This window comes from Danio rerio, chromosome 17 (genome assembly GCF_049306965.1).
Source record: "Danio rerio strain Tuebingen ecotype United States chromosome 17, GRCz12tu, whole genome shotgun sequence".
Lineage (NCBI taxonomy): Eukaryota > Metazoa > Chordata > Actinopteri > Cypriniformes > Danionidae > Danio > Danio rerio.
This window is the reverse complement of record NC_133192.1, coordinates 57,427,923-57,441,818: the sequence shown is the minus strand read 5'-3', so window position 1 is coordinate 57,441,818 and position 13,896 is coordinate 57,427,923. Positions and strand designations below refer to the sequence as shown.

Here is a 13,896-nt window from a genome sequence, read left to right as displayed (position 1 = left end):
CATGTATGAATGTGTTGTCCTGGGGAATGCGGAAATGTAGTCCTGAGAGTTCGTGTGAGAACCAGCGATCTCTGAAAAGTGTGACAATTGTAAATATTGTTATATATAATAATAAAAAATGTTGTATATATAATAACTAAATTTTACCCTCTGTATTTTTCAACTAAAAACTTAATTAAACAACACAAATACAACATTTATTGATCATATATTTAAAATATATTGCGCCCAGAAATGTATTGATGTAATCTGAGTAATGCATCTGTTTATTACTCGGAGAAGTGATTCTGAAACAGCTTGCTCAGGTGAACATGATGTGTACAGGGTGGGCCATTTATATGGACACACCTTAATAAAATGGGAATGGTTGGTGATATTAACGTCCTGTTTGTGGCTCATTAGTATATGTGAGGGGGCAAACTCCCTGAGAGGACTCGTAGTTCAAAACGAACGAATCGTCCATGAACGACCAATCACTAATGTGTGTGTGAAATGAGCTGAAACAACAATTCTTGAGGGGTGTTTTTTGGGACAACTTAATCGTTTTAAGTTCAATCTACTTACATTTGTAAACACAAATAAGTTAACTTAATTCCTTCATGTCGTCCCAGCACAAGTCCGCATTTTTACAGTGAAGAAGAAGATGAAGAAAACGAACCACTGGCGATTTTGGTTTCATTGTTTACGGGTTATAAATGGGCCGTGGTGTCACATATGTTCTGCATTCGTCAAGCAGACGTTCACTGAACGGACAGAACTGATGCTGAAATCCACAACCCAGAGCTCTGATGCAGATGAGGATCAGCCCACGCTCTCTCTCTCTCTCACACACACACACACATTACAACACTGTTAAAAAGAGCTGAAACCCAGCTGGAGACCGGGGGATGCTGGAGAAACTGTAAATAGCGTTGTGTTTTGATGGAGTGGGGTGTTCTGGCTTTGATATGAGGGGCTGCACAGCTTCAGCACACTCATATTTTAGGAAGTAGGTCAGGTTTATAGCCCGCGCAACACACAACAGACTGAGAGCAAAAAATAGACCTTCGCTTCACACGACTTACAGCTGAAATCAAACGCGGCCGCAGATTAGCGAATCCAACATTTACGGATTCAGCACCTAAATTTACCATAGCAAAAGATTACCATTAAATGATTTCACACTCACTGCAACTGGGGGAACCGAAAATAACACGCGGTTAATTTCAAGAGCGGCAATAAGAAAAGCTGAATGATTTCCATATTTCGACTTTTTGCATGACAAGAGGAGCGTGTGAGCATTTGTATCGGCGTTCTACTCGGGGTTTGAATGAATAATGCAAATGTATTTAAATTCATATAGGGGTTTTTGTGCAAGCACGGCTGATTTTGACTGGAAATCTCCGCGTGTTTCTGGAATCAAAAATACTGGGAGCCACAGCTAACAATGACATTCTCACAATGGGTTTTCTTAAAATTAGGAGCATGACACTTGCATTTGATTAAAGGGTTGGTTCACCCAAAAATATCACCCTCATGTTGATTCTCATGTTGTAATAGGGGGCGAAGCAGTGGCGCAGTAGGTAGAGCTGTCGCCTCACAGCAAGAAGGTCACTGGGTCTCTGGTTCGAGTCTCGGCTAAGTTGCTGTTTCTGTGTGGAGTTTGCATGTTCTCCCTGCGTTCACGTGGGTTTCCTCCGGGTGCTCCGGTTTCCCCCACAGTCCATAGATATGCGGTACAGATGAATTGGGCAGGCTAAATTGTCCGTAGTGTATGAGTGTGTGTGGACTTTGAGTTGGAAACATATATATGTGTGGATGTTGCGGCTGGAAGGGCATCTACTGTGTAAAAAACTTGCTGGATAAGTTGGCGGTTCATTCCACTGTGGCGACCCCGGATTAATAAAGGGACTAAGCCGACAGGAAAATGAATGAATGAATTAATGAATGTAATTAGAATAGCTATGTATCCATCCAAAAATCATGGATCAGCATAATTAGATTTAGCTATTAGAATTTAGGGCAGCTCAGTGGTTAGCATTGTCACCTCAAAGCAAGAAGACTGCTTCTTCGAGTCCTGACAGGGCCAGTTGGCATTTTTGTGTGGAGTTTGCATGTTCTCCCATGTTGGTGTGTGTTTCTATGGAGACAGATCAGTCTCAAAAATAATACATTTACAATATAAAACTCATACATGCACAGCACAGTTCACTTTTACAAAATCCAACTTGTCAATTTGCAAACGAAATTTGCAAACTCACAAGTAAAATTTATTGAATTTGCATTGAATTTGTTTGAATCGTATTTTGAATTTACGAATTGGATTTGTGTATTTTAAAATCGTGTTTATAATTTCATTCATTCATTCATTTTCTTGTCGGCTTTGTCCCTTTATTAATCCGGGGTCGCCACAGTGGAATGAACCACCAACTTATCCAGCACATTTTTACGCAGCGGATGCCCTTCCAGCTGCAACCCATCTCTGGGAAACATCCACACACACACACACTCACTCATACACTATGGACAATTCAGCCTACCCAATTCACCTGTAACGCATGTCTTTGGACTGTGGGGGAAACCGGAGCACCTGGAGGAAACCCACGCAAACGCAGGGAGAACATGCAAACTCCACACAGAAACGCCAACTGAACCAAGGTTCGAACTAGCAACCTTCTTGCTGTGAGGCGACAGCACTACCTACTGCGCCACTGCTTCTCCCTAAACAAAATTTGCGAACTCACAACATAAGGAGGAACACTTTCAGATTTCGTGATGTACATGATATGTGTGTGTGCTGGCGCTCACCGGCTTCTTCACGGGCACACAAGATGCATCAAGCAACTGAAGGAAGCAGAGCTTGAAGGTAAACAAACAACGGCATATAATAAACATCTTAACGATAATTATTTACACAGTTGGCATTAAGAAGGAACATAGAAACGTTGTCTGACTAACATCCAGCAGCTAAATGTGTCTGGAAAAATATTCAAAGGGTTTTATTCTCATAAACCGCGCGGACGTGAACGTGTCTCACTGCTCTGATTGGCTAAAGTAGACGTCTCACGTCAGCACGTTCTAGACGTGCACGCGCTCTTTCCGGCAATCTTCTTTCTGCGTTCACACAGCGCAGCATTCCGGCCAATTATCGGTAATGTTACAACTTCTCTTTCCGGAAAATAGCCGGAACGAATTTACCGGTAATTTCAAAAATGGCCTTTTCACACTTACAGATAGGTAATTTTCCAGAAAGGTCTGTAAGTGTGAAAGGGGCTATTAGCTGCATTTCCATCCACCAATTCTTATGCGCATTTTGGAATATCGCATTAAAAAAACCCAGCTGTAACCAGTGGCGTAGCGCAAAATGCGGAGGCCCCCCTGCAGGGATCACTGACGGGGTCCCCTGAGGAAGGGGGGAGGTGGGGGGGGAGATAACACGGGGAAGCGATCACAAATTGAGGAGCGGGGAAGGCAGGCGGGGTGGAGTGACAACGCGGGGAAGCCTTCACAAACTGAGGAGCGATCACAAACCGAAAGCGGCGAGAGCATCAAAGTAGCCGGAAGTCATTCATTTTCAATGAGAACCGGCGGCGACAAACAGCGCGGCGCGTCTTCTCCGATGTCAGTGTCGTGGAGAGTTGAAATCAAGTCAACTTTATGGTATGAGCTATGACGTGGTTCGGTGGCAAGCAATCAGAATAAAGTAGTCCACCACTTGAGAGGAGTTCAGAGAACACAGACCTGTGAACTTTGTTTCCGACCACATGTGTTCCGAAGAGTTTGATTATTGCGGTTGCCGGATTTTCAATTATTGAAAATCGCGACGACGTGGGGCCGCCTCCTGTATCCAATTACTGGGAAACACCCATACATACTCACACTTATACAGTATGGCCAATTAATTTATTTAATAGCGCATGTGTTTTGACTGTGGGGGAAACTGGAGCACCCAAAGGAAACCCACGCCAACATGGGGAGAACATGCAAACTCCACACAGAAATGCCAACTGGCCCAGCCTAGACTCGAACCAGCAACCTTCTTGCTGTGAGGCGACAGTGCTAACCACTGAGCCACGACGCCATTTGCATATTATTAAATAATATTACAAAACTTTAATTTAGCATATTGATATTACTAGACTGTGTATTGGACTAAACTAATCAAAGTAGTTTTTTTTATTCTTATTTATTTTTAGAGATTTCTGCGGGCACAAATTCTTTGTGAGCCAGCCAATCCCTCATCACACACACATTATAAGTGTGATAACTACGATAAATACAAAACAGTCAGAAAACATTACAGTGTAACATTAGCAGAATGTCAAAACAGACGATTTCCTGCATTTAACCAAACATCTTGAATGTATTTCGGACGTTCTGAATGTTCATCAAGCAATATTTTCATTGCATAATGTGGCTAAGTGGGTGCTCGTTTAGCCCTCGTGCTAACAGTTGATAGATGGCGGTATCATGAAGCTCACAGACTCTTCCAAAGCACAACAGCACACACACACACACACTCATCTAACCAAAATAAACATCTGTGCTAATAATGTTTCACACTCCTACTCGTCCAGCCCCCAAAAACACACACACACACACACACACACACACACACACACACACCTCCGTCTCTCTCCTCCACTGCTCCAAACCCATGGCATATGACCTTCTGTTAAATAGATAAAGAATGCGCTTATCAGTCATGCAAATGAGGCTGAATTCATTTTGCACAACAGATGGTCTCATAGATAATGATGATGGAGGAGAGAAAATTAAATGTCTCTTGTGCGGTGGCCATGGCAACGGAGCTCGGAGTAATATCAATAACAAGCTCGCCGCATAATAAGGTTGTCAGTCCAGGGTGTGAGTTGGGGAAACCCTCGCAAGTTCACCACCGTAGCTTCACACACAGCGCCGTCTCTGATGAGTAATATTCATTCATTCATTCATTTTCTGGTTGGCTTAGTCCCTTTATTAATCCGGGGTCGCCACAGCGGAATGAACCGGCAACTTATCCAGCAAGTTTTTACGAAGCGGATGCCCTTCCAGCCACAACCCATCCCTGGGAAACATCCACACATACACACTCTCATACACTACGGACAATTTAGCCTACCCAATTTACCTGTACCGCATGTCTTTGGACTGTGGGGAGAACCGGAGCACCCGGAGGAAACCCACATGAATGCAGGGAGAACATGCAAACTCCACACAGAAATCCAGAAGAAGGCAGAGCTTGTCGTACAGATTAGCCGGTGAACCGCTAAGCTTAACCCTTCCCTAAACCCAACCAATAGTGTTTTCAGAAGCAGACGTAAGAGAAATTAGCACTGCAACCACAAAGAACAGTTTCACCAAGCAAATTGCAGTTAAAAGTTATTTTAAGTTTTATTTTTTACAAATTTGCAAAAATGTAATCAATAATGTAAAAATGAGCATGTGAATGAGCTGAAACTTCACATAAACACTCTAGGGATATTGAAGAATTATTTTACATCTTGTAAAATGGGGTATACTTAATACTGTAGGTGCCCTTTAAAGTGGTGTAAGTGTAGATTTTACAAAGCTGCATTGAAGGATGTGAAACATATGCCAGTTCTTCCTCTCAGAAGCAGGACAGAAGCGGTGAGCGAGGCCCTGCTGCCCCCTGCCTGCTGCTGTGGCCCGTCCTGAACACTGGTCCTGTGCATCCGATGAATCAGCAGTTTGATGGAGTGACGCATGTGTCTGCCAGTCTGTCTGCTGCTGCATTACCAACACAGGGGCGCAGAGAGAGAGAGAGAGAGAGAGAGAGAGAGAGAGCAGGAATGACTGAGACAGATATGACAGTCAGGCATGAGCAATCGCAAATGGTCTAGAAAAATGCACAAAAGACTAAAGATAGAGGAGATTTGATAGAAGTGTGCAAATTACAAAATGATTTAAACAGGAGGAAACGTAGCTGTTAATTGATTCTCATATATATATATATATATATATATATATATATATATATATATATATATATATATATATATATATTAGGGATGCAACAATACAGTTAGCCCACAGTTCAATACATACCTCGGTTTTTGGTTCGGTTTGGTTCTCATGGCTTGACACGTGTGATTTTTTATTCTATAAGCAATAGGAACAGTAAGAGGTACTCATTTTATTCATTTTGCTTTACTTAAAGCCAAGAAAAGTACAGTAGTTCCAAGTGTATTGTATAAGAAAATGAACAGTGAAATCTCACAGCTGCTGGTGGCCCATGTACAAACTGGGGAACACATGAAATCCTACACTTTGAAAATAAACACACATGTGAAGTTAATAAAGATAAACTGGCCATTTCAATCAAACATATTTGTACTTCAGTAAATATAAATAAACCATATTAATTATTTGGAAAAAAAGCGAGACAGTAGTCTGTAACGCGGATTGAGTGCTTTTATAAGATGACAAAAGCCCACATCTCTAATCACCGAGAACGGCTGCAAATCTTCAGCAATAAACAGCCGCACTGCCTTTGTTATTTTATGTGTCTCTCTGAACCAGTTGGGTTTGTTTGCTTGACAGATTCAGCGAGGGATTGTTGCTATTTGGAGGACTTGATTACCTTCTCTGCTATCCTGCCTTCAGACAGTGATATTGCTGGGTGATGGCGCTGCAGATGTGCAGTCATGGTTATACGTGTAACACAATGCTTGCACACAGTTATTCTTTGTTCACTGTTCTTTCTTTTATTGGCAATATACTCACTGGCAAAACCGAAATGTCCTCACAATGCAGATTTGAAAGACGTCGGCGCTTTCTCGTACTGTTGCCTCACTTCACCGCCGCTCGTCATGTTAAAGTGTGGCATGACGGTTAAGCGCCCCCTAACTTAAAGCATAGTGATTGGATAATTACTCGCGGGGAGGAGTTTCTTCATCTCAGCTCATGGACTTACAGGCACTCACAGTCAATGTGGGGAGATATAAAACGCATATAAATTATATAAACACAAAACTGAGAAAACCGCAATTCACAAGCGCGTATTGAACCGTGGAGGTCGTACCATACGGTTCAATATTATAAGGAGAACCATGGCATGCCTAATTATATATATATATATATATATATATATATATATATATATATATATATATATATATATATTTTTTTTTTTTTTTTTTTTGCATCAATATAAAATCAATTTTACCTCTATCCATTCATTGAAATCTCCAGGACAACAGTTCCTGTCTACATAAGAAAAAGCCGGGGCAAATCACAATTAAATATTGAAAATACACTCAACTTAAACACCCAGTCAATACTCACATTTGAGCATAGAGGTAAAGTTAGTTTGATATTTGGATATTTAGACTTTCTCCTTAATAATATAATCTTAGAAAAGTATTCTTTGCAAATCCTAAATAGTGAAATCATATTAGCAGCAAATGACTATCAAAGTACAGCATTGTTCACAGTGAATTAGATTGTGTTAATGTTGCTTAGAAGTCATACTTGCATGCTAATTCCGATCGAATATTCAAAGTAACATGGTAAACAATATAGAGACTGCTAAATAAACAAATGTGCGAATATAAAACCAACTTTACCTCTATATTTGAGCAGCAAAAATAATGTTCTCAAAATATCAAAACCAGAGTGGGTTAGAAGCCTCAGTTCACCATGCTGTGCCCTCTGTACCAATCACAACTCTGTGATGGCCTGCAATATATCCGGTCATCACTCCCCTCCAGTGTGGCTCTTAATGAAATTACAACTATCTTTATCACACCACAAGGAACCAAAATGGTAGTTGTAAAAGCATGTAATATTTGTTTATTACACCACATTCAGTCACAGCACCATCAAACTATGCCTTTGTTTGTTGTGAATGCACGCCCTCTAGTGGAAACTTTTACAATCAAATAATAACTTTAATAACACTAAACGTTTCAAGCATATTTTTTCAGTATACACTAATACAAATATAAATAAAAGACTAGTAACCTTAAAAAAGAGAATCATTAGCCATGTTTCCATGCAAAGATGGAAATATTTAATCAGGGGTCCAACTTAACCAGCATATGTTTAATGCAGCGGATGCCCTTACAGCTGCAACCCATCACTGGGAAACATCCATACACACTCATACACTATGGACAATTTAGCTCAACCAATTCAACGGTACTGCATGTCTTTAGACTTGTGGGGGAAAACAGAGCACCCGGAGGAAACCCACGCGAACGCAGGGAGAACATGCAAACTCCACACAGAAATGCCAACGGACCCAAACAAGACTTGAATCAGTGACCTTCTTGCTGTGAGGTGAACATGCTACTCACTGCACCAACGTGCAGCCTTGATTAGTGTTTAGTAGGTGAAATGAAACCCCATGCATTAGTCCTCACAGGCTCGACCATATGTGGGCTCAGGTGGAAGAAGATGTTTGGACGTACCTCTGCACAGTGATTCAGTGCATGCTAACTGTTTATGTTGGATTGCAGTTCTGCTTTCAGAAGCCAAAACCACAACCTAAGAAAGAAGAAAATCCAACACACTTGCTGTGAAGGCATTTCTTCAAAAAGCAGAAGTTAACGGAAGAAACATTTATTGCAATTTAAACCTGAAAGGCTTAATCAGAGGCGGATAATATTTGATGTACACTGTTTTATTGTCAACTTCCCAAAAGAATCAAAAACGAAATCTTTTCTTCTACAAAAATGTGCAACACCTGACATAAAACCAGTGGCAGGTTTCATTGAACGAATAAATCAAACGGACAAGATAAAGTAATCCAACAATACCAAGGATTGACATCAGACACAATGAAAATAAACGTTAATTAACAAAGGTTTTTTAGTCTGATATGAAGAACAAGCCTGCTTTCATTAGACCAAAACTAGAATCAAAACATTGTTAATGATAACTTTAAATTAAAACAACTTTGTCTGTAGGAATGTATTTTAAGATGTCAATTCTTCCCGTGGTTACAAGCTCGATGTTTAGTCTTTTAATGTTTTGCTGTCATGGCATATTTCAGAAGTCATAACAGGGGTCTCCAACTGCCAACTCCGAAATGCATTTAGCAGACGCTTTTCTCTAAAGCGACTTAATATTGTGGAGGCATTTAGCAATTCATTAAGAAGAGGTAGAGAGGGAGTGTTGTTTTTTTTAAAGTTGTTTTTCTTTCTTTCTTTTTGCAAAGTGAAGCCGACAGGGTGGACAGGGGTGTGTGGGGGAGGGGGTGCTGGGTGGAAGTATGGTGGTGTTTGGTCAGGGGTTAAGGTTTTAGGGTTTGGGTCTTTCTTACTCTCTGGCTAGTGGATGGTGGGGGGCAGTTTTTTAAGTTGTTTTTTTTTTTCTTTGCAAAGACGTTAAGGCGGACGGGGTTGGGGGGGGGGGGGTGTTGTGAGGAATGGAGGTATGGTGGTGTTTGGTCAGGGGTTTAGGGTTCAGGTACTAGGGTTAGGATCTTTCTCCCTCTGGCTAGGCGATGGTGATTGTTTGGTCGGTGGGCAGGGGGATTTGGTGGGAAGGTGGGTTGTTTTTTTGTTTTTTTTGGTAAAGTGTGGCTGATTCACCTCACTATAAAAGAGAAAAAAGGCACAATGTCTCAACAGGTAGATGGCGGGTCTGGAGCAGGCTCAGGTGGCGCTGGCAGAATACGTCCCCCGGGTGTCTTATGGGGACACCTCTCGATGTCTACGGTCACGCACAAGCAAAAGCACTGCCTACCAGTCACACAGGAGTGGGTAGCCCTCCCAGCCGGGAGGACACCCCACCACCGTTTTCTCTGACCTGCCATCAAGGTTTTGGAGAAGGCAAAATTTTGTGGACTTTGGTTTTGAGCCTTTCTTGAGAAGTCTTCAGACCTTAGAGGAGAACAAAGGCCCTAGAAGGCGCACCGTTCTCTTCTAAAGGGCCCCTCATTTCAGCAAGACCTGACTGGCAGGGGGTGATTTCAATAGGAAGAGCACCCAGAGATCTGTAACCTGACCGATGGGAAGTTACGACACCCCTAGGGCAGGCCCCTCGCCCGGTCCGTCCGGACCGTTCTGGGCAGGTAGGTTCCTCCCCGATGTAGGCTTCACGACATGTAGCTGTTTTTTTTTTTTTCTGTGAATCCACCAGAGGCTGCTGTGTACACTTTTTCAGATCTTAAATTTATCTCGCGAATGCCATTCATGCCTGTTGTTCCTGCGTAAATACACCAGAGGCCGCTGTCGGCTGACTGACCCACTATCCTCCTTCCCTAAACCCAACCACTAGTGTTTTCAAAAGCACCAATTGACCGATCACTTCTCTAAACCCAAACGACAGTTTTGAAAAAAACATTTCAGAAAAAGAAAAGCCCTTGCTTGAGTTTTAACACGTTTTCAGATTTTACCACATTCTCACCCTGTTATTTACTTCTCCATTTTATTTTTTGGCTTGTTTTTGCCTTAACTGCTTTCTGGAACCGTTCTTCACTGAACTTGAACCCTGTTATCGTGATCAACTCCGCTTTGCATCTCAAGTCCGCCAACATACGCAGCAAGCCACTGGACAAACTGGTAACAGAGGAAAGCCGTCCATATGGAGGTAAGCGGTCAGCTGGTAAGCGAAAAAATGAACAGAGTCATTCCGCTGTCACGGTCACACAAGGAGGGTTATCTCTTCATCAATTTATTCAAACAAGTAGTGTATTAAGTGAAGTTTATTTATAGACTAATTTCGAGAGGATCCCGCATTATCTAATTTATGATTCACCAATCAGACGATTCTTAAGCCACTATAAATACCAATTCCATATAACAGCCGTCTTCGTTTTGAAGACTCCCCCCTTCCACCACTACTCCTCCTCCATTCCTAGGTGGGTGGCACGGTGGCCTAGAGGTTAGCACTGTTGCCTCACAATAAGAACGTCACTAGTTCTAGTCCTTACCAAGCCAGCCAATGTTCCTGTGCGGAGTTTACACACTCTCCCCGTGCTCACGTAAGTTTCCCCCGGTTTCCTCCCACCATCCAAAAACATGCAACCTAAGTTAATTGGCTAATCCAAATCGCCATCATAGCCATGCTCCTAGTAAGTAGTGGAGTTCTCCAGATCTACCTGAGCTCAAACTCCCCTCTCGCCTTGCAAACGGGAGGGAGCCCTGGGCTTGAGGATCTTATGAGCTGTGGGCTCTCTCCCGGGACAGCATGCCAAACAAGCTTTAGGCCGTGCTGACACTAGGTACAGTTGCCTCGAACCGGGCCAAAGCACGCTTGTCCCCCCTCCCGTCTCCCCCGATGGCCCGCGCTCACACCACAAACAGGCTTCGGCACGCTTACGTCATCGCTGCTGCGCTCTTCAGTGAGAAGCACTCTCTCACTCAGCAGCACAGTGGAGATTTCTCTAGTTATATCGTTTCAGTCGTTTGATATGCCGTCAAATATTTCGCCAAACAGTCCTTAGGGATGCGGGGACATGCAGTCAGATATTTCGCGGTACAGATCCGCCAGTTTTGGCGCTCATAAACAATCATAAAGCTCTCGAGCTGCAGGAATGAGGAGGTCTGCTGAAGGCGCGCAGCTGACATGAAGTGAGGAGTTTGCGTCTTTAATAAACTACGGCAGTTTGCGATCACTGAACAGTAAGAAGGATTAATAAATCCATATGAAACAGCCCCTTAAAAGTCACGTCTCACTTTCAGTTTTGGGCTTTGGCGCGTTTTGCATTCACACACAAGCGTACCTTGCCAAAGCCCAAGTGAACCGCGCTCAGGCACACCTCTTCCAACCGGGCCAGGGCCGGCCAAGTGAACCGTGCTTAAGCCCGATTCAGCGCACTCACACTTCTCAAACGATCCGGGAAACGGGCCTGGGCACCGTACGGATGGCATAGTGTGAGTAGGCCCTTACTATCAATAATCAGCTAAGTGTCAACTCTTGAATAAACAAGAGAAGCTGGCGAGTGAGAGTCTTTGCAATAGCGCTGATGAATTGTTGTTTACGTTGTAAACAGATTGCACAGATAGTAATGTCACTTCCCTTAATGACAGCTTTGTTCATCCACAGGTTTGAAAGGAACATCCACTGGTTAACAACATCGCAGAGGGGAAAATATACACGGAAGAAGGCGAGTCAGGGAGAAGATAATGTGAACCATCAGACTTCGATTCCCGCCACTGTCTGACTGGAATCAAGGAGGCTTTATAGAGAGTGCAGGTGTGTTCAATTAGAATTCAGGTGATGGTGCTCTGGTGTGATGTGAGGTGGTAGGAGATGGGGAGTGATGATTGGTGCTGAGGGAACGGGATGGTGATAGAGAGTGGTAGGTGGAGCAGCATGAACAAACCGGAGATGTGACAACCGCCCCATAGCGTTTATTTTTAAAGATGAACTGCAGTCATACGTACCTCTAGCTACATAGTTTGGGATCTCCAGAAATGTATACAGGGTTACGCTTTTAGAATGAGCCTATGTTGCAACAAACTGTGACCGAAAATTCAAAGTACACCCTTTATTTTTATTATAAATAATTTTTGTACTGTCACTTTAAATTAATTTGTGACCACACAGACTTTTCAAGGCATCTTATAGGCCTAAAGCAGGGGTGCTCAATCCTGTTCCTGGAGATCTACCTTCCTGTACAGTTTAGCTCCTACCCTGATCAAACCCACCTGAACCAATTAATTAGGACCTGAAATCCACTTGATAATTCCAGACAGGTGTGTTTGATAAGGGTTGCAACTGAAATCTGCAGGAAGGTCCCACATAGCAAAATTTCTCTGGCCCAGCTCTGGCCCACACAATCAGGTTTTGCTTGGCCCACATGCCGCAGTGAATTACGGTACATGACTGGACCATATCTGGCTTCCAGACAAGGGCCAAACACGGACCATATCTGGGCCAAGTCTCAGCCAAGTTAATAACTCATAACTGGGCCTGAACTGGGCCAGATAGGTTGGTGTGTCACGATTGCAATGAAATTGATAAACCCATGGAGTGATGCGCTTTAGGCACACTATGGGCACGCTTTTTCTCAAAGTGACCTGATTGGTAGAATTTTTTTTCTTTACTCAAAAATGATTTTAGTGTATTTTAAATGTGGGTCAAGACTGGCCAAACTCACATGGCCCACTTATCAAATTTTTAAATCTGGGCCAAATACTACGTTTTTCATCTGGCCCAAATCTTGTGTGCCGCCTTAAAGACGGTGCCACCTCTGCCAAACCCGGGCCATGTTTGGCCCACATGCTGTATGCCAGTGCCGGATGAATGCCTGCTGTGCCAGCTTTATGCCAAATCTGGGCCAGAATTCTTTGCTACTAGGGGTAGATCTCCAGGAACAGGATTGGCCACCCCTGGCCTAAAGCTTCATTTGTTTACTGTGAAACATGATAATGGTCAGCAACATTACGCTGTGGATGAATTGGAGTTTCAGAAAGTCAGTAAAGCGGTGCGCAGAGGAAGGTTGTTTGGTGAAATAGGTCTGTTTTGGTTTGCCGTGTTCTTTTGGTTGGCTCGTGTTTGTTTATTTGCTCTGATGCAGCTGAGTAAACAAACAGCATTTCACAGGCTCTCAGCATCGTCCAATTAAAGCGTTTCATCAGCCAGAACAGGAAAATGGATGGTTGCGATGCAGGGGAGAAACACACACATGAACACAAACACACTCACACAAAGACACACACAAACACAGAGGGAGAGAGACACACACACAAACAGAGAGAGGGATATATATATACATATAAAGAGACGCACAAAAAGACACATACACAGAGACACATACACACACAGACTCACATTTTTAGATGCACACATAGAGATAAACATACACACATGCACAGACGCACACATACACGCACACACATGCACAAATATACACTCACACACACAAACACACACACAATCACTTACACACATACACAAGCACAAACATACACACACAGACACATACAATCATGTACACACACA

General features: G+C 42.9%; 1 protein-coding gene across 1 annotated transcript in view; it reads right to left on the bottom strand.

Moving 5' to 3' along the window:
• Nucleotides 1–5,709: 5,709 nt before the first annotated feature.
• Nucleotides 5,710–13,896, bottom strand: part of eipr1 (EARP complex and GARP complex interacting protein 1) — an 87,271-nt gene continuing 79,084 nt past the window's right edge. Inside the window, exon 10 of the mRNA XM_073927204.1 lies at nt 5,710–5,727. The gene's annotated coding sequence lies outside the window, so the exon portion shown is untranslated. The remainder of the gene's footprint in view (nt 5,728–13,896) is intronic.